Genomic DNA, 22456 nt, shown 5'->3' on the forward strand with positions numbered 1-22456 from the left:
ACAGCCTGGGGGTGCCTCGATCATGGTGTGGGACTGTGTGCACAGGCTAGGGGGGCAGTGCCTCATACATCCATGGTGTGGCAGCCTGGGGGTGCCTCGATCATGGTGTGGGACTGTGTGCACAGGCTAGGGGGGCAGTGCCTCCTACACCCACGGTGTGACAGCCTGGGGGTGCCTCGAACATGGTGTGGGACTGTGTGCACAGGCTAGGGGGCAGTGCCTCATACACCCATGGTGTGGCAGCCTGGGGGTGCCTCGATCATGGTGTGGGACTGTGTGCACAGGCTAGGGGGGCAGTGCCTCATACACCCATGGTGTGGCAGCCTGGGGGTGCCTCGAACATGGTGTGGGACTGTGTGCACAGGCTAGGGGGGCAGTGCCTCATACACCCACGGTGTGACAGCCTGGGGGTGCCTCGAACATGGTGTGGGACTGTGTGCACAGGCTAGGGGGGCAGTGCCTCATACATCCACGGTGTGACAGCCTGGGGGTGCCTCGAGCATGGTGTGGGACTGTGTGCACAGGCTAGGGGGGCAGTGCCTCATACACCCACGGTGTGGCAGCCTGGGGGTGCCTCGAACATGGTGTGGGACTGTGTGCACAGGCTAGGGGGGCAGTGCCTCATACATCCACGGTGTGGCAGCCTGGGGGTGCCTCGATCATGGTGTGGGACTGTGTGCACAGGCTAGGGGGGCAGTGCCTCATACATCCACGGTGTGACAGCCTGGGGGTGCCTCGAACATGGTGTGGGACTGTGTGCACAGGCTAGGGGGGGCAGTGCCTCATAGACCCACGGTGTGGCAGCCTGGGGGTGCCTCGATCATGGTGTGGGACTGTGTGCACAGGCTAGGGGGGCAGTGCCTCATACACCCACGGTGTGACAGCCTGGGGGTGCCTCGATCATGGTGTGGGACTGTGTGCACAGACTAGGGGGGCAGTGCCTCATACATCCATGGTGTGACAGCCTGGGGGTGCCTCGAACATGGTGTGGGACTGTGTGCACAGGCTAGGGGGGCAGTGCCTCCTACATCCATGGTGTGGCAGCCTGGGGGTGCCTCGATCATGGTGTGGGACTGTGTGCACAGGCTAGGGGGGCAGTGCCTCATACACCCACGGTGTGGCAGCCTGGGGGTGCCTCGAACATGGTGTGCGACTGTGTGCACAGGCTAGGGGGGCAGTGCCTCATACACCCACGGTGTGGCAGCCTGGGGGTGCCTCGAACATGGTGTGGGACTGTGTGCACAGGCTAGGGGGGCAGTGCCTCATACATCCACGATGTGACAGCCTGGGGGTGCCTCGATCATGGTGTGGGACTGTGTGCACAGGCTAGGGGGGCAGTGCCTCCTACACCCATGGTGTGACAGCCTGGGGGTGCCTCGAACATGGTGTGGGACTGTGTGCACAGGCTAGGGGGGCAGTGCCTCATACACCCATGGTGTGACAGCCTGGGGGTGCCTCGAACATGGTGTGACAGCCTGGGGGTGCCTCGATCATGGTGTGGGACTGTGTGCACAGGCTAGGGGGGCAGTGCCTCCTACACCCATGGTGTGACAGCCTGGGGGTGCCTCGATCATGGTGTGGGACTGTGTGCACAGGCTAGGGGGGCAGTGCCTCCTACACCCATGGTGTGGCAGCCTGGGGGTGCCTCGAACATGGTGTGGGACTGTGTGCACAGGCTAGGGGGGCAGTGCCTCCTACACCCATGGTGTGGCAGCCTGGGGGTGCCTCGAACATGGTGTGGGACTGTGTGCACAGGCTAGGGGGGCAGTGCCTCATACATCCATGGTGTGGCAGCCTGGGGGTGCCTCGAACATGGTGTGGGACTGTGTGCACAGGCTAGGGGGGCAGTGCCTCATACATCCATGGTGTGGCAGCCTGGGGGTGCCTCGAACATGGTGTGGGACTGTGTGCACAGGCTAGGGGGGCAGTGCCTCATACACCCACGGTGTGACAGCCTGGGGGTGCCTCGATCATGGTGTGGGACTGTGTGCACAGGCTAGGGGGGCAGTGCTTCATACACCCATGGTGTGACAGCCTGGGGGTGCCTCGAACATGGTGTGGGACTGTGTGCACAGGCTAGGGGGGCAGTGCCTCATACATCCATGGTGTGGCAGCCTGGGGGTGCCTCGAACATGGTGTGGGACTGTGTGCACAGGCTAGGGGGGCAGTGCCTCATACATCCATGGTGTGGCAGCCTGGGGGTGCCTCGATCATGGTGTGGGACTGTGTGCACAGGCTAGGGGGGCAGTGCCTCATACACCCATGGTGTGACAGCCTGGGGGTGCCTCGAACATGGTGTGGGACTGTGTGCACAGGCTAGGGGGGGCAGTGCCTCATACACCCATGGTGTGACAGCCTGGGGGTGCCTCGATCATGGTGTGGGACTGTGTGCACAGGCTAGGGGGGCAGTGCCTCATACATCCATGGTGTGGCAGCCTGGGGGTGCCTCGAACATGGTGTGGGACTGTGTGCACAGGCTAGGGGGGCAGTGCCTCATACATCCATGGTGTGACAGCCTGGGGGTGCCTCGAACATGGTGTGGGACTGTGTGCACAGGCTAGGGGGGGCAGTGCCTCATACACCCACGGTGTGACAGCCTGGGGGTGCCTCGAACATGGTGTGGGACTGTGTGCACAGGCTAGGGGGGGCAGTGCCTCATACATCCATGGTGTGACAGCCTGGGGGTGCCTCGAACATGGTGTGGGACTGTGTGCACAGGCTAGGGGGGCAGTGCCTCATACACCCACGGTGTGACAGCCTGGGGGTGCCTCGAACATGGTGTGGGACTGTGTGCACAGGCTAGGGGGGCAGTGCCTCATACACCCATGGTGTGGTAGCCTGGGGGTGCCTCGATCATGGTGTGGGACTGTGTGCACAGGCTAGGTGGGCAGTGCCTCATACATCCATGGTGTGGCAGCCTGGGGGTGCCTCGAACATGGTGTGGGACTGTGTGCACAGGCTAGGGGGGCAGTGCCTCATACATCCACGGTGTGACAGCCTGGGGGTGCCTCGAACATGGTGTGGGACTGTGTGCACAGGCTAGGGGGGCAGTGCCTCATACACCCACGGTGTGGCAGCCTGGGGGTGCCTCGATCATGGTGTGGGACTGTGTGCACAGGCTAGGGGGGCAGTGCCTCATACACCCATGGTGTGACAGCCTGGGGGTGCCTCGATCATGGTGTGGGACTGTGTGCACAGGCTAGGGGGGCAGTGCCTCATACATCCACGGTGTGACAGCCTGGGGGTGCCTCGAACATGGTGTGGGACTGTGTGCACAGGCTAGGGGGGCAGTGCCTCATAGACCCACGGTGTGGCAGCCTGGGGGTGCCTCGATCATGGTGTGGGACTGTGTGCACAGGCTAGGGGGGCAGTGCCTCATACACCCACGGTGTGACAGCCTGGGGGTGCCTCGATCATGGTGTGGGACTGTGTGCACAGGCTAGGGGGGCAGTGCCTCATACACCCATGGTGTGGCAGCCTGGGGGTGCCTCGAACATGGTGTGGGACTGTGTGCACAGGCTAGGGGGGCAGTGCCTCATACATCCATGGTGTGGCAGCCTGGGGGTGCCTCGATCATGGTGTGGGACTGTGTGCACAGGCTAGGGGGGCAGTGCCTCATACATCCATGGTGTGGCAGCCTGGGGGTGCCTCGATCATGGTGTGGGACTGTGTGCACAGGCTAGGGGGGCAGTGCCTCATACATCCATGGTGTGGCAGCCTGGGGGTGCCTCGATCATGGTGTGGGACTGTGTGCACAGGCTAGGGGGGCAGTGCCTCATACACCCATGGTGTGACAGCCTGGGGGTGCCTCGAACATGGTGTGGGACTGTGTGCACAGGCTAGGGGGGCAGTGCCTCATACACCCATGGTGTGACAGCCTGGGGGTGCCTCGATCATGGTGTGGGACTGTGTGCACAGGCTAGGGGGGCAGTGCCTCATACATCCATGGTGTGACAGCCTGGGGGTGCCTCGAACATGGTGTGGGACTGTGTGCACAGGCTAGGGGGGCAGTGCCTCATACATCCATGGTGTGGCAGCCTGGGGGTGCCTCGATCATGGTGTGGGACTGTGTGCACAGGCTAGGGGGGCAGTGCCTCATACACCCATGGTGTGACAGCCTGGGGGTGCCTCGATCATGGTGTGGGACTGTGTGCACAGGCTAGGGGGGCAGTGCCTCCTACACCCATGGTGTGGCAGCCTGGGGGTGCCTCGAACATGGTGTGGGACTGTGTGCACAGGCTAGGGGGGCAGTGCCTCATACATCCATGGTGTGACAGCCTGGGGGTGCCTCGAACATGGTGTGGGACTGTGTGCACAGGCTAGGGGGGCAGTGCCTCATACATCCATGGTGTGACAGCCTGGGGGTGCCTCGAACATGGTGTGGGACTGTGTGCACAGGCTAGGGGGGCAGTGCCTCATACACCCATGGTGTGACAGCCTGGGGGTGCCTCGAACATGGTGTGGGACTGTGTGCACAGGCTAGGGGGGCAGTGCCTCCTAAACCCATGGTGTGGCAGCCTGGGGGTGCCTCGATCATGGTGTGGGACTGTGTGCACAGGCTAGGGGGGCAGTGCCTCATACATCCATGGTGTGGCAGCCTGGGGGTGCCTCGATCATGGTGTGGGACTGTGTGCACAGGCTAGGGGGGCAGTGCCTCATACACCCATGGTGTGGCAGCCTGGGGGTGCCTCGATCATGGTGTGGGACTGTGTGCACAGGCTAGGGGGGCAGTGCCTCCTACACCCATGGTGTGGCAGCCTGGGGGTGCCTCGATCATGGTGTGGGACTGTGTGCACAGGCTAGGGGGGCAGTGCCTCCTACACCCATGGTGTGGCAGCCTGGGGGTGCCTCGAACATGGTGTGGGACTGTGTGCACAGGCTAGGGGGGCAGTGCCTCCTACACCCATGGTGTGGCAGCCTGGGGGTGCCTCGAACATGGTGTGGGACTGTGTGCACAGGCTAGGGGGGCAGTGCCTCATACACCCATGGTGTGGCAGCCTGGGGGTGCCTCGATCATGGTGTGGGACTGTGTGCACAGGCTAGGGGGGCAGTGCCTCATACACCCACGGTGTGGCAGCCTGGGGGTGCCTCGATCATGGTGTGGGACTGTGTGCACAGGCTAGGGGGGCAGTGCCTCATACATCCATGGTGTGGCAGCCTGGGGGTGCCTCGAACATGGTGTGGGACTGTGTGCACAGGCTAGGGGGGCAGTGCCTCATACACCCATGGTGTGGCAGCCTGGGGGTGCCTCGAACATGGTGTGGGACTGTGTGCACAGGCTAGGGGGGCAGTGCCTCATACATCCATGGTGTGGCAGCCTGGGGGTGCCTCGAACATGGTGTGGGACTGTGTGCACAGGCTAGGGGGGCAGTGCCTCATACACCCATGGTGTGGCAGCCTGGGGGTGCCTCGATCATGGTGTGGGACTGTGTGCACAGGCTAGGGGGGCAGTGCCTCATACACCCATGGTGTGACAGCCTGGGGGTGCCTCGAACATGGTGTGGGACTGTGTGCACAGGCTAGGGGGGCAGTGCCTCATACACCCATGGTGTGGCAGCCTGGGGGTGCCTCGATCATGGTGTGGGACTGTGTGCACAGGCTAGGGGGGCAGTGCCTCATACACCCATGGTGTGGCAGCCTGGGGGTGCCTCGATCATGGTGTGGGACTGTGTGCACAGGCTAGGGGGGCAGTGCCTCATACACCCATGGTGTGACAGCCTGGGGGTGCCTCGATCATGGTGTGGGACTGTGTGCACAGGCTAGGGGGGCAGTGCCTCATACATACATGGTGTGACAGCCTGGGGGTGCCTCGAACATGGTGTGGGACTGTGTGCACAGGCTAGGGGGGCAGTGCCTCATACACCCATGGTGTGACAGCCTGGGGGTGCCTCGAACATGGTGTGGGACTGTGTGCACAGGCTAGGGGGGCAGTGCCTCCTACACCCATGGTGTGGCAGCCTGGGGGTGCCTCGATCATGGTGTGGGACTGTGTGCACAGGCTAGGGGGGCAGTGCCTCATACACCCATGGTGTGGCAGCCTGGGGGTGCCTCGATCATGGTGTGGGACTGTGTGCACAGGCTAGGGGGGCAGTGCCTCATACACCCATGGTGTGGCAGCCTGGGGGTGCCTCGAACATGGTGTGGGACTGTGTGCACAGGCTAGGGGGGCAGTGCCTCCTACATCCATGGTGTGGCAGCCTGGGGGTGCCTCGATCATGGTGTGGGACTGTGTGCACAGGCTAGGGGGGCAGTGCCTCCTACACCCATGGTGTGGCAGCCTGGGGGTGCCTCGAACATGGTGTGGGACTGTGTGCACAGGCTAGGGGGGCAGTGCCTCATACATCCATGGTGTGGCAGCCTGGGGGTGCCTCGATCATGGTGTGGGACTGTGTGCACAGGCTAGGGGGGCAGTGCCTCCTACACCCATGGTGTGGCAGCCTGGGGGTGCCTCGAACATGGTGTGGGACTGTGTGCACAGGCTAGGGGGGCAGTGCCTCATACACCCATGGTGTGGCAGCCTGGGGGTGCCTCGAACATGGTGTGGGACTGTGTGCACAGGCTAGGGGGGCAGTGCCTCATACATCCATGGTGTGGCAGCCTGGGGGTGCCTCGAACATTGTGTGGGACTGTGTGCACAGGCTATGGGGGCAGTGCCTCATACATCCACGGTGTGACAGCCTGGGGGTGCCTCGAACATGGTGTGGGACTGTGTGCACAGGCTAGGGGGGCAGTGCCTCCTACACCCACGGTGTGACAGCCTGGGGGTGCCTCGATCATGGTGTGGGACTGTGTGCACAGGCTAGGGGGGCAGTGCCTCATACATCCACGGTGTGACAGCCTGGGGGTGCCTCGAACATGGTGTGGGACTGTGTGCACAGGCTAGGGGGGCAGTGCCCCATACACCCATGGTGTGACAGCCTGGGGGTGCCTCGATCATGGTGTGGGACTGTGTGCACAGGCTAGGGGGGCAGTGCCTCATACATCCATGGTGTGACAGCCTGGGGGTGCCTCGATCATGGTGTGGGACTGTGTGCACAGGCTAGGGGGGCAGTGCCTCATACACCCATGGTGTGGCAGCCTGGGGGTGCCTCGATCATGGTGTGGGACTGTGTGCACAGGCTAGGGGGGCAGTGCCTCATACACCCATGGTGTGGCAGCCTGGGGGTGCCTCGATCATGGTGTGGGACTGTGTGCACAGGCTAGGGGGGCAGTGCCTCATACAGCCATGGTGTGACAGCCTGGGGGTGCCTCGATCATGGTGTGGGACTGTGTGCACAGGCTAGGGGGGCAGTGCCTCATACACCCATGGTGTGACAGCCTGGGGGTGCCTCGAACATGGTGTGGGACTGTGTGCACAGGCTAGGGGGGCAGTGCCTCATACACCCATGGTGTGACAGCCTGGGGGTGCCTCGAACATGGTGTGGGACTGTGTGCACAGGCTAGGGGGGCAGTGCCTCATACACCCATGGTGTGACAGCCTGGGGGTGCCTCATACACCCATGGTGTGACAGCCTGGGGGTGCCTCGAACATGGTGTGGGACTGTGTGCACAGGCTAGGGGGGCAGTGCCTCATACATCCATGGTGTGACAGCCTGGGGGTGCCTCGATCATGGTGTGGGACTGTGTGCACAGGCTAGGGGGGCAGTGCCTCCTACACCCATGGTGTGACAGCCTGGGGGTGCCTCGATCATGGTGTGGGACTGTGTGCACAGGCTAGGGGGGCAGTGCCTCATACATACATGGTGTGACAGCCTGGGGGTGCCTCGAACATGGTGTGGGACTGTGTGCACAGGCTAGGGGGGCAGTGCCTCATACACCCATGGTGTGACAGCCTGGGGGTGCCTCGAACATGGTGTGGGACTGTGTGCACAGGCTAGGGGGGCAGTGCCTCATACACCCATGGTGTGGCAGCCTGGGGGTGCCTCGAACATGGTGTGGGACTGTGTGCACAGGCTAGGGGGGCCGGTGCCTCATACATCCATGGTGTGACAGCCTGGGGGTGCCTCGATCATGGTGTGGGACTGTGTGCACAGGCTAGGGGGGCCGGTGCCCCATACATCCATGGTGTGACAGCCTGGGGGTGCCTCGAACATGGTGTGGGACTGTGTGCACAGGCTAGGGGGGCAGTGCCCCATACACCCATGGTGTGACAGCCTGGGGGTGCCTCGATCATGGTGTGGGACTGTGTGCACAGGCTAGGGGGGCAGTGCCTCATACACCCATGGTGTGGCAGCCTGGGGGTGCCTCGATCATGGTGTGGGACTGTGTGCACAGGCTAGGGGGGCAGTGCCTCATACACCCATGGTGTGACAGCCTGGGGGTGCCTCGATCATGGTGTGGGACTGTGTGCACAGGCTAGGGGGGCAGTGCCTCCTACACCCATGGTGTGACAGCCTGGGGGTGCCTCGATCATGGTGTGGGACTGTGTGCACAGGCTAGGGGGGCAGTGCCTCCTACACCCATGGTGTGGCAGCCTGGGGGTGCCTCGATCATGGTGTGGGACTGTGTGCACAGGCTAGGGGGGCAGTGCCTCATACATCCATGGTGTGGCAGCCTGGGGGTGACTCGATCATGGTGTGGGACTGTGTGCACAGGCTAGGGGGGCAGTGCCTCCTACACCCATGGTGTGACAGCCTGGGGGTGCCTCGATCATGGTGTGGGACTGTGTGCACAGGCTAGGGGGGCAGTGCCTCCTACACCCATGGTGTGACAGCCTGGGGGTGCCTCGATCATGGTGTGGGACTGTGTGCACAGGCTAGGGGGGGCAGTGCCTCCTACACCCATGGTGTGGCAGCCTGGGGGTGCCTCGAACATGGTGTGGGACTGTGTGCACAGGCTAGGGGGGGCAGTGCCTCCTACACCCATGGTGTGGCAGCCTGGGGGTGCCTCGAACATGGTGTGGGACTGTGTGCACAGGCTAGGGGGGGCAGTGCCTCCTACACCCATGGTGTGGCAGCCTGGGGGTGCCTCGAACATGGTGTGGGACTGTGTGCACAGGCTAGGGGGGGCAGTGCCTCATACACCCATGGTGTGGCAGCCTGGGGGTGCCTCGAACATGGTGTGGGACTGTGTGCACAGGCTAGGGGGGGCAGTGCCTCATACATCCATGGTGTGGCAGCCTGGGGGTGCCTCGAACATGGTGTGGGACTGTGTGCACAGGCTAGGGGGGCAGTGCCTCATACATCCATGGTGTGGCAGCCTGGGGGTGCCTCGAACATGGTGTGGGACTGTGTGCACAGGCTAGGGGGGCAGTGCCTCATACATCCATGGTGTGACAGCCTGGGGGTGCCTCGAACATGGTGTGGGACTGTGTGCACAGGCTAGGGGGGCAGTGCCTCATACACCCATGGTGTGACAGCCTGGGGGTGCCTCGATCATGGTGTGGGACTGTGTGCACAGGCTAGGGGGGCAGTGCCTCATACACCCATGGTGTGACAGCCTGGGGGTGCCTCGATCATGGTGTGGGACTGTGTGCACAGGCTAGGGGGGCAGTGCCTCATACACCCATGGTGTGGCAGCCTGGGGGTGCCTCGAACATGGTGTGGGACTGTGTGCACAGGCTAGGGGGGCAGTGCCTCATACACCCATGGTGTGGCAGCCTGGGGGTGCCTCGAACATGGTGTGGGACTGTGTGCACAGGCTAGGTGGGCAGTGCCTCATACATCCATGGTGTGGCAGCCTGGGGGTGCCTCGAACATGGTGTGGGACTGTGTGCACAGGCTAGGGGGGCAGTGCCTCATACACCCATGGTGTGGCAGCCTGGGGGTGCCACGAACATGGTGTGGGACTGTGTGCACAGGCTAGGGGGGCAGTGCCTCCTACACCCACGGTGTGGCAGCCTGGGGGTGCCTCGATCATGGTGTGGGACTGTGTGCACAGGCTAGGGGGGCAGTGCCTCATACACCCATGGTGTGGCAGCCTGGGGGTGCCTCGAACATGGTGTGGGACTGTGTGCACAGGCTAGGGGGGCAGTGCCTCATACACCCATGGTGTGGCAGCCTGGGGGTGCCTCGAACATGGTGTGGGACTGTGTGCACAGGCTAGGGGGGCAGTGCCTCATACACCCATGGTGTGACAGCCTGGGGGTGCCTCGAACATGGTGTGGGACTGTGTGCACAGGCTAGGGGGGCAGTGCCTCATACACCCATGGTGTGGCAGCCTGGGGGTGCCTCGATCATGGTGTGGGACTGTGTGCACAGGCTAGGGGGGCAGTGCCTCATACACCCATGGTGTGACAGCCTGGGGGTGCCTCGAACATGGTGTGGGACTGTGTGCACAGGCTAGGGGGGCAGTGCCTCATACATCCATGGTGTGACAGCCTGGGGGTGCCTCGAACATGGTGTGGGACTGTGTGCACAGGCTAGGGGGGCAGTGCCTCATACACCCATGGTCTGGCAGCCTGGGGGTGCCTCGAACATGGTGTGGGACTGTGTGCACAGGCTAGGGGGGCAGTGCCTCATACATCCATGGTGTGGCAGCCTGGGGGTGCCTCGAACATGGTGTGGGACTGTGTGCACAGGCTAGGGGGGCAGTGCCTCATACACCCATGGTGTGACAGCCTGGGGGTGCCTCGATCATGGTGTGGGACTGTGTGCACAGGCTAGGGGGGCAGTGCCTCATACATCCATGGTGTGACAGCCTGGGGGTGCCTCATACACCCATGGTGTGACAGCCTGGGGGTGCCTCGAACATGGTGTGGGACTGTGTGCACAGGCTAGGGGGGCAGTGCCTCATACATCCATGGTGTGGCAGCCTGGGGGTGCCTCATACACCCATGGTGTGACAGCCTGGGGGTGCCTCGAACATGGTGTGGGACTGTGTGCACAGGCTAGGGGGGCAGTGCCTCATACATCCATGGTGTGGCAGCCTGGGGGTGCCTCATACACCCATGGTGTGACAGCCTGGGGGTGCCTCGAACATGGTGTGGGACTGTGTGCACAGGCTAGGGGGGCAGTGCCTCATACACCCATGGTGTGACAGCCTGGGGGTGCCTCGAACATGGTGTGGGACTGTGTGCACAGGCTAGGGGGGCAGTGCCTCCTACACCCATGGTGTGACAGCCTGGGGGTGCCTCGAACATGGTGTGGGACTGTGTGCACAGGCTAGGGGGGCAGTGCCTCATACATCCATGGTGTGACAGCCTGGGGGTGCCTCGATCATGGTGTGGGACTGTGTGCACAGGCTAGGGGGGCAGTGCCTCATACACCCATGGTGTGACAGCCTGGGGGTGCCTCGATCATGGTGTGGGACTGTGTGCACAGGCTAGGGGGGCAGTGCCTCATACACCCATGGTGTGGCAGCCTGGGGGTGCCTCGAACATGGTGTGGGACTGTGTGCACAGGCTAGGGGGGCAGTGCCTCATACACCCATGGTGTGACAGCCTGGGGGTGCCTCGAACATGGTGTGGGACTGTGTGCACAGGCTAGGGGGGCAGTGCCTCATACACCCATGGTGTGGCAGCCTGGGGGTGCCTCGATCATGGTGTGGGACTGTGTGCACAGGCTAGGGGGGCAGTGCCTCATACATCCATGGTGTGGCAGCCTGGGGGTGCCTCGAACATGGTGTGGGACTGTGTGCACAGGCTAGGGGGGCAGTGCCTCATACACCCATGGTGTGACAGCCTGGGGGTGCCTCGAACATGGTGTGGGACTGTGTGCACAGGCTAGGGGGGCAGTGCCTCATACATCCATGGTGTGGCAGCCTGGGGGTGCCTCGATCATGGTGTGGGACTGTGTGCACAGGCTAGGGGGGCAGTGCCTCATACATCCATGGTGTGGCAGCCTGGGGGTGCCTCGAACATGGTGTGGGACTGTGTGCACAGGCTAGGGGGGCAGTGCCTCATACACCCATGGTGTGACAGCCTGGGGGTGCCTCGATCATGGTGTGGGACTGTGTGCACAGGCTAGGGGGGGCAGTGCCTCATACACCCATGGTGTGACAGCCTGGGGGTGCCTCGAACATGGTGTGGGACTGTGTGCACAGGCTAGGGGGGCAGTGCCTCATACATACATGGTGTGGCAGCCTGGGGGTGCCTCGAACATGGTGTGGGACTGTGTGCACAGGCTAGGGGGGCAGTGCCTCATACACCCATGGTGTGGCAGCCTGGGGGTGCCTCGAACATGGTGTGGGACTGTGTGCACAGGCTAGGGGGGCAGTGCCTCATACATCCATGGTGTGACAGCCTGGGGGTGCCTCGATCATGGTGTGGGACTGTGTGCACAGGCTAGGGGGGCAGTGCCTCATACACCCATGGTGTGACAGCCTGGGGGTGCCTCGAACATGGTGTGGGACTGTGTGCACAGGCTAGGGGGGCAGTGCCTCATACATCCATGGTGTGACAGCCTGGGGGTGCCTCGATCATGGTGTGGGACTGTGTGCACAGGCTAGGGGGGCAGTGCCTCCTACACCCATGGTGTGACAGCCTGGGGGTGCCTCGATCATGGTGTGGGACTGTGTGCACAGGCTAGGGGGGCAGTGCCTCATACACCCATGGTGTGGCAGCCTGGGGGTGCCTCGATCATGGTGTGGGACTGTGTGCACAGGCTAGGGGGGCAGTGCCTCATACATCCATGGTGTGGCAGCCTGGGGGTGCCTCGAACATGGTGTGGGACTGTGTGCACAGGCTAGGGGGGCAGTGCCTCATACACCCATGGTGTGGCAGCCTGGGGGTGCCTCGATCATGGTGTGGGACTGTGTGCACAGGCTAGGGGGGCAGTGCTTCATACACCCATGGTGTGGCAGCCTGGGGGTGCCTCGAACATGGTGTGGGACTGTGTGCACAGGCTAGGGGGGCAGTGCCTCCTACACCCATGGTGTGGCAGCCTGGGGGTGCCTCGAACATGGTGTGGGACTGTGTGCACAGGCTAGGGGGGCAGTGCCTCCTACACCCATGGTGTGACAGCCTGGGGGTGCCTCGATCATGGTGTGGGACTGTGTGCACAGGCTAGGGGGGCAGTGCCTCATACACCCATGGTGTGACAGCCTGGGGGTGCCTCGATCATGGTGTGGGACTGTGTGCACAGGCTAGGGGGGCAGTGCCTCATACATCCATGGTGTGACAGCCTGGGGGTGCCTCGAACATGGTGTGGGACTGTGTGCACAGGCTAGGGGGGCAGTGCCTCATACATCCATGGTGTGACAGCCTGGGGGTGCCTCGAACATGGTGTGGGACTGTGTGCACAGGCTAGGGGGGCAGTGCCTCATACACCCATGGTGTGGCAGCCTGGGGGTGCCTCGATCATGGTGTGGGACTGTGTGCACAGGCTAGGGGGGCAGTGCCTCATACATCCATGGTGTGGCAGCCTGGGGGTGCCTCGAACATGGTGTGGGACTGTGTGCACAGGCTAGGGGGGCAGTGCCTCATACACCCATGGTGTGACAGCCTGGGGGTGCCTCGAACATGGTGTGGGACTGTGTGCACAGGCTAGGGGGGCAGTGCCTCATACATCCATGGTGTGGCAGCCTGGGGGTGCCTCGATCATGGTGTGGGACTGTGTGCACAGGCTAGGGGGGCAGTGCCTCATACATCCATGGTGTGGCAGCCTGGGGGTGCCTCGAACATGGTGTGGGACTGTGTGCACAGGCTAGGGGGGCAGTGCCTCATACACCCATGGTGTGACAGCCTGGGGGTGCCTCGATCATGGTGTGGGACTGTGTGCACAGGCTAGGGGGGGCAGTGCCTCATACACCCATGGTGTGACAGCCTGGGGGTGCCTCGAACATGGTGTGGGACTGTGTGCACAGGCTAGGGGGGCAGTGCCTCATACATACATGGTGTGACAGCCTGGGGGTGCCTCGAACATGGTGTGGGACTGTGTGCACAGGCTAGGGGGGCAGTGCCTCATACACCCATGGTGTGGCAGCCTGGGGGTGCCTCGAACATGGTGTGGGACTGTGTGCACAGGCTAGGGGGGCAGTGCCTCATACATCCATGGTGTGACAGCCTGGGGGTGCCTCGATCATGGTGTGGGACTGTGTGCACAGGCTAGGGGGGCAGTGCCTCATACACCCATGGTGTGACAGCCTGGGGGTGCCTCGAACATGGTGTGGGACTGTGTGCACAGGCTAGGGGGGCAGTGCCTCATACATCCATGGTGTGACAGCCTGGGGGTGCCTCGATCATGGTGTGGGACTGTGTGCACAGGCTAGGGGGGCAGTGCCTCCTACACCCATGGTGTGACAGCCTGGGGGTGCCTCGATCATGGTGTGGGACTGTGTGCACAGGCTAGGGGGGCAGTGCCTCATACACCCATGGTGTGACAGCCTGGGGGTGCCTCGATCATGGTGTGGGACTGTGTGCACAGGCTAGGGGGGCAGTGCCTCATACATCCATGGTGTGGCAGCCTGGGGGTGCCTCGAACATGGTGTGGGACTGTGTGCACAGGCTAGGGGGGCAGTGCCTCATACACCCATGGTGTGGCAGCCTGGGGGTGCCTCGATCATGGTGTGGGACTGTGTGCACAGGCTAGGGGGGCAGTGCTTCATACACCCATGGTGTGGCAGCCTGGGGGTGCCTCGAACATGGTGTGGGACTGTGTGCACAGGCTAGGGGGGCAGTGCCTCCTACACCCATGGTGTGGCAGCCTGGGGGTGCCTCGAACATGGTGTGGGACTGTGTGCACAGGCTAGGGGGGCAGTGCCTCCTACACCCATGGTGTGACAGCCTGGGGGTGCCTCGATCATGGTGTGGGACTGTGTGCACAGGCTAGGGGGGCAGTGCCTCATACACCCATGGTGTGACAGCCTGGGGGTGCCTCGATCATGGTGTGGGACTGTGTGCACAGGCTAGGGGGGCAGTGCCTCATACATCCATGGTGTGACAGCCTGGGGGTGCCTCGAACATGGTGTGGGACTGTGTGCACAGGCTAGGGGGGCAGTGCCTCATACACCCATGGTGTGGCAGCCTGGGGGTGCCTCGAACATGGTGTGGGACTGTGTGCACAGGCTAGGGGGGCAGTGCCTCATACACCCATGGTGTGACAGCCTGGGGGTGCCTCGATCATGGTGTGGGACTGTGTGCACAGGCTAGGGGGGCAGTGCCTCCTACACCCATGGTGTGACAGCCTGGGGGTGCCTCGATCATGGTGTGGGACTGTGTGCACAGGCTAGGGGGGCAGTGCCTCCTACACCCATGGTGTGACAGCCTGGGGGTGCCTCGATCATGGTGTGGGACTGTGTGCACAGGCTAGGGGGGCAGTGCCTCATACACCCATGGTGTGACAGCCTGGGGGTGCCTCGATCATGGTGTGGGACTGTGTGCACAGGCTAGGGGGGCAGTACCTCATACACCCATGGTGTGGCAGCCTGGGGGTGCCTCGAACATGGTGTGGGACTGTGTGCACAGGCTAGGGGGGCAGTGCCTCATACACCCATGGTGTGGCAGCCTGGGGGTGCCTCGATCATGGTGTGGGACTGTGTGCACAGGCTAGGGGGGCAGTGCCTCATACACCCATGGTGTGACAGCCTGGGGGTGCCTCGAACATGGTGTGGGACTGTGTGCACAGGCTAGGGGGGCAGTGCCTCATACATCCATGGTGTGGCAGCCTGGGGGTGCCTCGAACATGGTGTGGGACTGTGTGCACAGGCTAGGGGGGCAGTGCCTCATACACCCATGGTGTGGCAGCCTGGGGGTGCCTCGAACATGGTGTGGGACTGTGTGCACAGGCTAGGGGGGCAGTGCCTCATACACCCATGGTGTGGCAGCCTGGGGGTGCCTCGATCATGGTGTGGGACTGTGTGCACAGGCTAGGGGGGCAGTGCCTCATACACCCATGGTGTGACAGCCTGGGGGTGCCTCGATCATGGTGTGGGACTGTGTGCACAGGCTAGGGGGGCAGTGCCTCATACACCCATGGTGTGACAGCCTGGGGGTGCCTCGATCATGGTGTGGGACTGTGTGCACAGGCTAGGGGGGCAGTGCCTCATACATCCACGGTGTGACAGCCTGGGGGTGCCTCGATCATGGTGTGGGACTGTGTGCACAGGCTAGGGGGGCAGTGCCTCATACACCCATGGTGTGACAGCCTGGGGGTGCCTCGATCATGGTGTGGGACTGTGTGCACAGGCTAGGGGGGCAGTGCCTCATACATCCACGGTGTGACAGCCTGGGGGTGCCTCGAACATGGTGTGGGACTGTGTGCACAGGCTAGGGGGGCAGTGCCTCATACATACATGGTGTGGGAGCCTGGGGGTGCCTCGAGCATGGTGTGGGACTGTGTGCACAGGCTAGGGGGGCAGTGCCTCATACACCCATGGTGTGACAGCCTGGGGGTGCCACGAACATGGTGTGGGACTGTGTGCACAGGCTAGGGGGGCAGTGCCTCATACATCCATGGTGTGGGAGCTGGGGCGGCATAGGCGCAGGGAGTCTGGGGAACGCGGGGATATATCTCCCCCCCGCCCCACATTTTGTAGTGGGCGGGACACGGGGGACGTAGGTGGGGGAGGACAAGGGTACACCATCATTTCCCCTTTCTGTCCTGTCAGTGGCAGGGCCATTATCACTAGAGCTTTGACATGCTAGTGGCCCTGCCCTTGACCCGTGACCTTCCCTTTTGTTGTGCAGCTTACCTCCAGGAATGTCTCACCCGGGCTCACTGTCCCAGCTGCCGGCACTCCCAGGACAAAGGAAGAGTCTCGGGGTGACTGCATCCTGCCCCTCCCCAGCCCCACTCTACCTCATTTGACTGTTTCACACTGTGCAATCCAGAAACTCGAAGGCTCACGTATTGTTTAAATGTTTATTTTAAGCAGTTGAACCTCAAATTAGCATCAGACATAGTCTAAGCAAACATCTTGGGTTCCTGTGTCAGATGTGTTGGTCTGTCCTAATATTTACACAAATAACACTTTAAATACCACTAGTTCATCTTATTTCTTTTGTAGCGCTACCCAACCCAATCCAGGGTGTTGGAGCGCTTTAAATCACACATACACATTATACATTGACAATAAACCATATGTGCGTTAATGTGTTACATCAGATAGTGAGGGTTACAGGGTGTAGGAGTCACATGTCCTTTCCTTCATAATTCGATCTGCTATATGAGAAGGATTACAATTTATGAACTGCAAGTAACTATGGGATCTCTATGTTAAAAGCAATAACCCATTTACTTATCTACATTGAACAAAAATCTGTCATCTGCATGTCACATGATGTGCTTTGGGGAGATATATGAACCCTCTATGCTACTTTAATTCAAAACTGGGACTAGACAAAACACCTGTCTCTCCAGCAAGAGCTTTCACCTCCAGAGTTATCTTACCATTATTAATATTTCCTGAGATTTACTGGGCACATAAAGATCTCTGCAGCAGTTGCCTTAACCACATACGATATTTTCAAATGCAGACTTTGCAACTAACTATGCAGAACAGGCATACTGCCACGTTTCATCTTGTTGCCAATTTCAGTCGCAATTTAATAACTTAGGGCCATATGTACCATGCCAAAATGCGTTCTCAAACGCCGAAATTCGCAGAATTTCGGCGTTTGCGAACGCATTTTCGCAAAATGATATGTATCACACAAATCTGCATGCAAAATAAGGAATCGCAAAATTTGCGATTCCTTATTTTGCAATTGCATTTAAGGAATCACAAATTTTGCGATTCCTTAAATGCAATGTAAGAAGCCAAAAAATTTGCTAAATGGCCTTAAGGAATTGCAAATTACCACCAACTTCTAGTTGGTGGTAAGTTGCGAATTCCTTGAAGAATGCACATTTTTGCATTTTTCAAAGTGACATGTGACGCACTTATGTGCACCACATGTGCATCTATGCTTATTTCAGGGGTGCAACTGGGTGTCCTTTGGAAAATTGAGAAAACATTTCCATTGCTTCCTATGGGCCTCCTGGCCCATAGAAATGAGTGGGAAAGTATTCCTTAATTGCGAATTTGCAATTTGCGAATTTGCAATTAAGGAATATCAAGAAATCGCTAAAAAATTGCGATTTTCTTGATACATACCAATTTGCGATTCTGAAATAGCGATTTCTTAAAAATCGCTATTACAGAATAGCAAATTGGTTCCTTGATACATATGGCCCTTAATGTATAAGTAGAGGCCTAGGTCTTGCTCCCGGCTTGCATCACTTTTTTGGCACAACTGCGACGCAAAATCTAATTTGTTAAATATTGTATTGCACTAAAAAGACCTGCTTAACATATGTGAGGCCTTTTTTTTAAAGAGTTTTATACAGAGCAAACTCGACCCGAAGGTATCAGAGCGCTTTACACGTGTGAGGTAACGGGTTTTTAGGAACCCGTTTGGTGCCAGGGGATAACACCCGAAGACCTCTGAGTTCTCCCTGTTCCGGACCACAGAAACATGGAGTCTTCTAGTCGCAGTCAGAGATCAAGTTTTATTGGCAGCTACCAAGTAACAGAAGTCCTAGAAGCACGACAAACACGGGTCATGTGTTCTCAGGAGACTGTTCATTTTTACAGAACCAGCCTTCTCCTTATATACAGAAATAATAGCTGCAAGCAAGAATTCTTGAGTTTATGATATGGCTATACACATATTTCTACAATAATACAAAAGAGCGAAGTCATGTAGGCAAGCCCGTATTTTAGATGTCCAATTCGTGATAGATTACCCAGCCAAGCCCGGAACTCCCATCAGATATCGGTGAAGCCCCAATAAAAGAAGGCACCTCCTAGTCATAAAACTGGCCATAAACAGGGAGCGTGGACAGGTGTGTATGTGTGTAGAAAACATGATCTGTACGCGATGAATGGTTTGTGGTATGTTGTGCATTGATGCTATCGTGTTTGGCCACTGGGCGAGGAGCTTCCCAAACAGGTTTGGCTGGAGGCAAGGGAGTCAGTTGGGACAGGTCAGGGGGGAGTCAGGGAAGGTGGACGTGTCCTTTGAGATCAAGCTCGACCTTTAATTGACTTATCATGAGGGCAAGACACAAAATGGATACCGTTTACAAAATGGAGTCTGAGGGGTCGGGACGGAAACTACGATTCAGGGGTGTTAGCATGTCTCGATCATGACGCAAATGCATAGGAATGATGTCCTAATCATTATCGGTTCGTCGACACCAAATTCGTCATGGTACGTTGATGTTTCGGGACACGGGTATCGGACCTCGATACCGGGACAACAGTAGGGTCCAGAATTTCAGAACCACAGACCCTCCTTTTGCCCTCATATAAGGCAATAATTCATGTTAATCCGAGTCTAAGTCTGTATGAAGGAATTCGTGGAGATGCTGCTGTAGCATCATTCTGTTGCTCAGTTCGTCCCTTGACACAGGCTTCCGTACACATGAGGTAGCACAGAGGTCACATAGTGCAGGAGCGCACTGTACACACAGGCAGAACATAAACAGGAGTGCTAAGATCATCCCAATGAAGATCAGTGTTTTCCATCCCCAGGAAGCGATCAGTTCCCAGAACCACCCTAGTAAGGACCAGTCCCCTTTTTCTACGTGAAGGGAACCAGACATCTCGTGTAGCTTAGAGATGGCCTGGTACACTGTTGGTGCGTTATCAGGGATGAAAATGCAACAACTGGATTGGATCACTCTACACACACCACCACGATCGGCGAGTATGATATCTAGGGCAACTCGGTTCTGAAGGGTCATAAGTCGATCCGACTGAAGTTCGGTCGTCAAATTGCCAAGGGCTCCGGCCGTTGTAATCACGGCGGATTCAACTATCCTCGATAACTGGCGAATATTCCTGCTGTTCACCATAGGCCCCCAAAATGGCAGAAAACCCTTTGCGAAGTCAGCGAATTCCTGACCCGCGGTGTCGTCTTTACTCACGACCCCTCTAGCTGTCCTTGTCCGATGGTAATCTGCTCTGGCCGTGTAGGTGGGAGGCAGCAGAAATGAGATAAAACATGTACCTGAGAAGTCAGGGGGCAACCAGGTGTAGGCTTGGTCATGGCAGACGAAATACGTGCCTTTGGCTGCTAATTGTATAGGGGAAGTTCGGGAAGCGAACACATAGGTTTCCGTGCATATACTCTTTCCTAATTGTGCTTTGGGATCCCTGCCGATACCTTGTAAACATAAGTGACCTCGGTTGGGTACTATCCAAACTGGGCGGGATTTCTTTGCTGTCTGGCTCTTACTCAGGTAAACCCCATATTTAGTTACGTTCCAACGAGTGTACGGAGTGAGTTCATCTTTGGGAATCGTAAGATAGGTGTCGAACTCTCTACTCATATTTTTTATCCCTGCTACTAGTGCCTTGTTACTGGAATCACTTTCAGTAGAACGGGTCGGGTATGGTTCTAGGGCGAATAGGAACATGGTCTGGAAAGCCCACAGAGAACCATAATAACTGAATGGCAGGATGAAGTATGGGATACCCTTATCAGTCGTGTGCGGCATGAGTCCACATACCCAACAGTTCGATGTGTTCATTATGGACTGGTGTTGGTGTAGAAGTTGAATGAATGAGTTATTTACAAATTCGAGTCTTCTGGCAGACTCGTGTTCAGGTAGAGGGTGAAAGTAGTGTGGAGAGATAGTGGGAGGAGGCGGTGGCCGGGTGTCATTTGAAAAAGTAACTTGGAATACGAATAGAGTATAACCAGTCAAAAACATTGTTATGCTACACAACATTAAAATACACGTTATCAAAAACCTTCTTTTGGCCAGTACAGTGCATAATTGTCTTTCAAAGTTCGTGAGTCTGGTATGTCTCTTTACCCTAGGAAACTCCATCCTCTAGTTGCTGCCCGCGGTGGTAGGTTGGTTCTGCCAGGGAGAGCGCTCTGTTCAGTCCGGGGTAACTCCCTTGGACCAACCAGAACCGTTGACCTAGACGTCCCCAGTTGCACTCCCCAGACTTCAACCGCGACCCTAGCAGCAGAACCGGATGGCGGTTCGAAAATCAAAAATGAGCAAGTTTCCTGAGAGTGAGAGAGCTGAAAAAATCAAAAATAGTTCTTGGGGGAAGGGAAATCACATTAGTCTGCTTTTTATTAGTCTCTTTGTCTTGACCTTAGATTATATTGTTGTTTCCCAGGTACGGTGTGGTCTTCAAACAATGTCTCAGGTTCGGTAGTGTCCAACTGCATTGACGGTGGCACAAATCCTTGTAAAATATGATCACTCTCCTTTTCGGTACTAGTTTCTTTTAAACGTGCATCGCTGAAAGGGATGAAGCGAGGTACGGATTCTGTCTCGGAGTCAGCAATTCCTTCGTTGACCCACCGGTCGTATGGAAGGGGCAGAGGGACCCGTTTACAATGGGTCACGTGCACCCAGTTCTTTTTGCCTTCCACCCGAACAGCTGATCTCGTTGAAAGAAGTACCAGGTACGGTCCGGTCCACCTCGGCTGTCCGTTGTTTGTGCGCTGGAAATTCCGCACCAAGACCCACGTGCCGGGTTCGATGGAGTGACCTGGATCGTCAGAGGCTGGCGGAGAGGAACTGTGAACCTGTTGGTGTAAAACACGCAATTTAGTTGTTAATTCGCACAAATAGTCAAGCAGTACGGGGTGCTCTATTTCACTGAGTTTCTTTGGCCTTGGCACGCCCCAGACGTTGGCTGGGCGGCCAAACACTATCTCATGGGGGCTAAGTCCTAACCTGGAATGGACGGTCATTCTGGTTGACAAGAGTGCTAGGGGCAAGGCGTCAGGCCATTTAAGACCTGTACAGGCTTGGATCTTGGCTAATTTGAGCTTTAAAGTGCCATTGTAGCATTCTACTAATCCAGCTGATTGGGGGTGATTCGCAGAGTGGAACTTTTGTTGTATGCCTAAACACTCACACACTCTCTTCATCACGCGTCCTACAAATTCACTTCCATTATCACTCCAGACGATTCTAGGCATGCCGAATCTCGGGAAGAACTCTTTGACAAGGGCTTTGGCAGTTGACAAGGCAGTATTGTCCTTAAGGGGGTATGCTTCCACCCACCTGGAGAAAGCGCAAACAACAACGAGCACATACTTCAGATTGTTGCATCTCTCCATGTGAATGAAATCGAGCTGCAAACCTCGAACGGATACGTTGGAGGCGCAAAATGACCAGCTGGAGTTGGGGTTCCCCTACCGGGATTGTACTTCAAACACACCATACAGTTTCTGACCACATTCTCTGCATATTTCGGGATATTGCTATTTTGCCATACTGGGGCCAATACTTTACAGATTCCTCTCGAACTGATGTGCGCAAATCCATGAGCCATTGTTACTACTGCAAGTACATAGGCGTTAGGTAATAGCCATCGCTGGTGTTCTGACAATTCGACCCAACAACCATTCGCATCTAACCTACCCTTACTTTCTCTCCATTCATTCACCTCTTTCTCAGTTGCCTCGGCTTGTATAGATTTCACGCTTTCGATGGTGTCCTCACACATTCCCACATCAGTAATCCATCTAGCGGGACCTACAACATACATCCGACTCATTGTGTTCCTTGCAGTCTCTTTCGCAACCTCGTCTGCAAATGCATTCCCGCGGCCAACA

This window comes from Lissotriton helveticus, chromosome 1_2 (genome assembly GCF_964261635.1).
Source record: "Lissotriton helveticus chromosome 1_2, aLisHel1.1, whole genome shotgun sequence".
Lineage (NCBI taxonomy): Eukaryota > Metazoa > Chordata > Amphibia > Caudata > Salamandridae > Lissotriton > Lissotriton helveticus.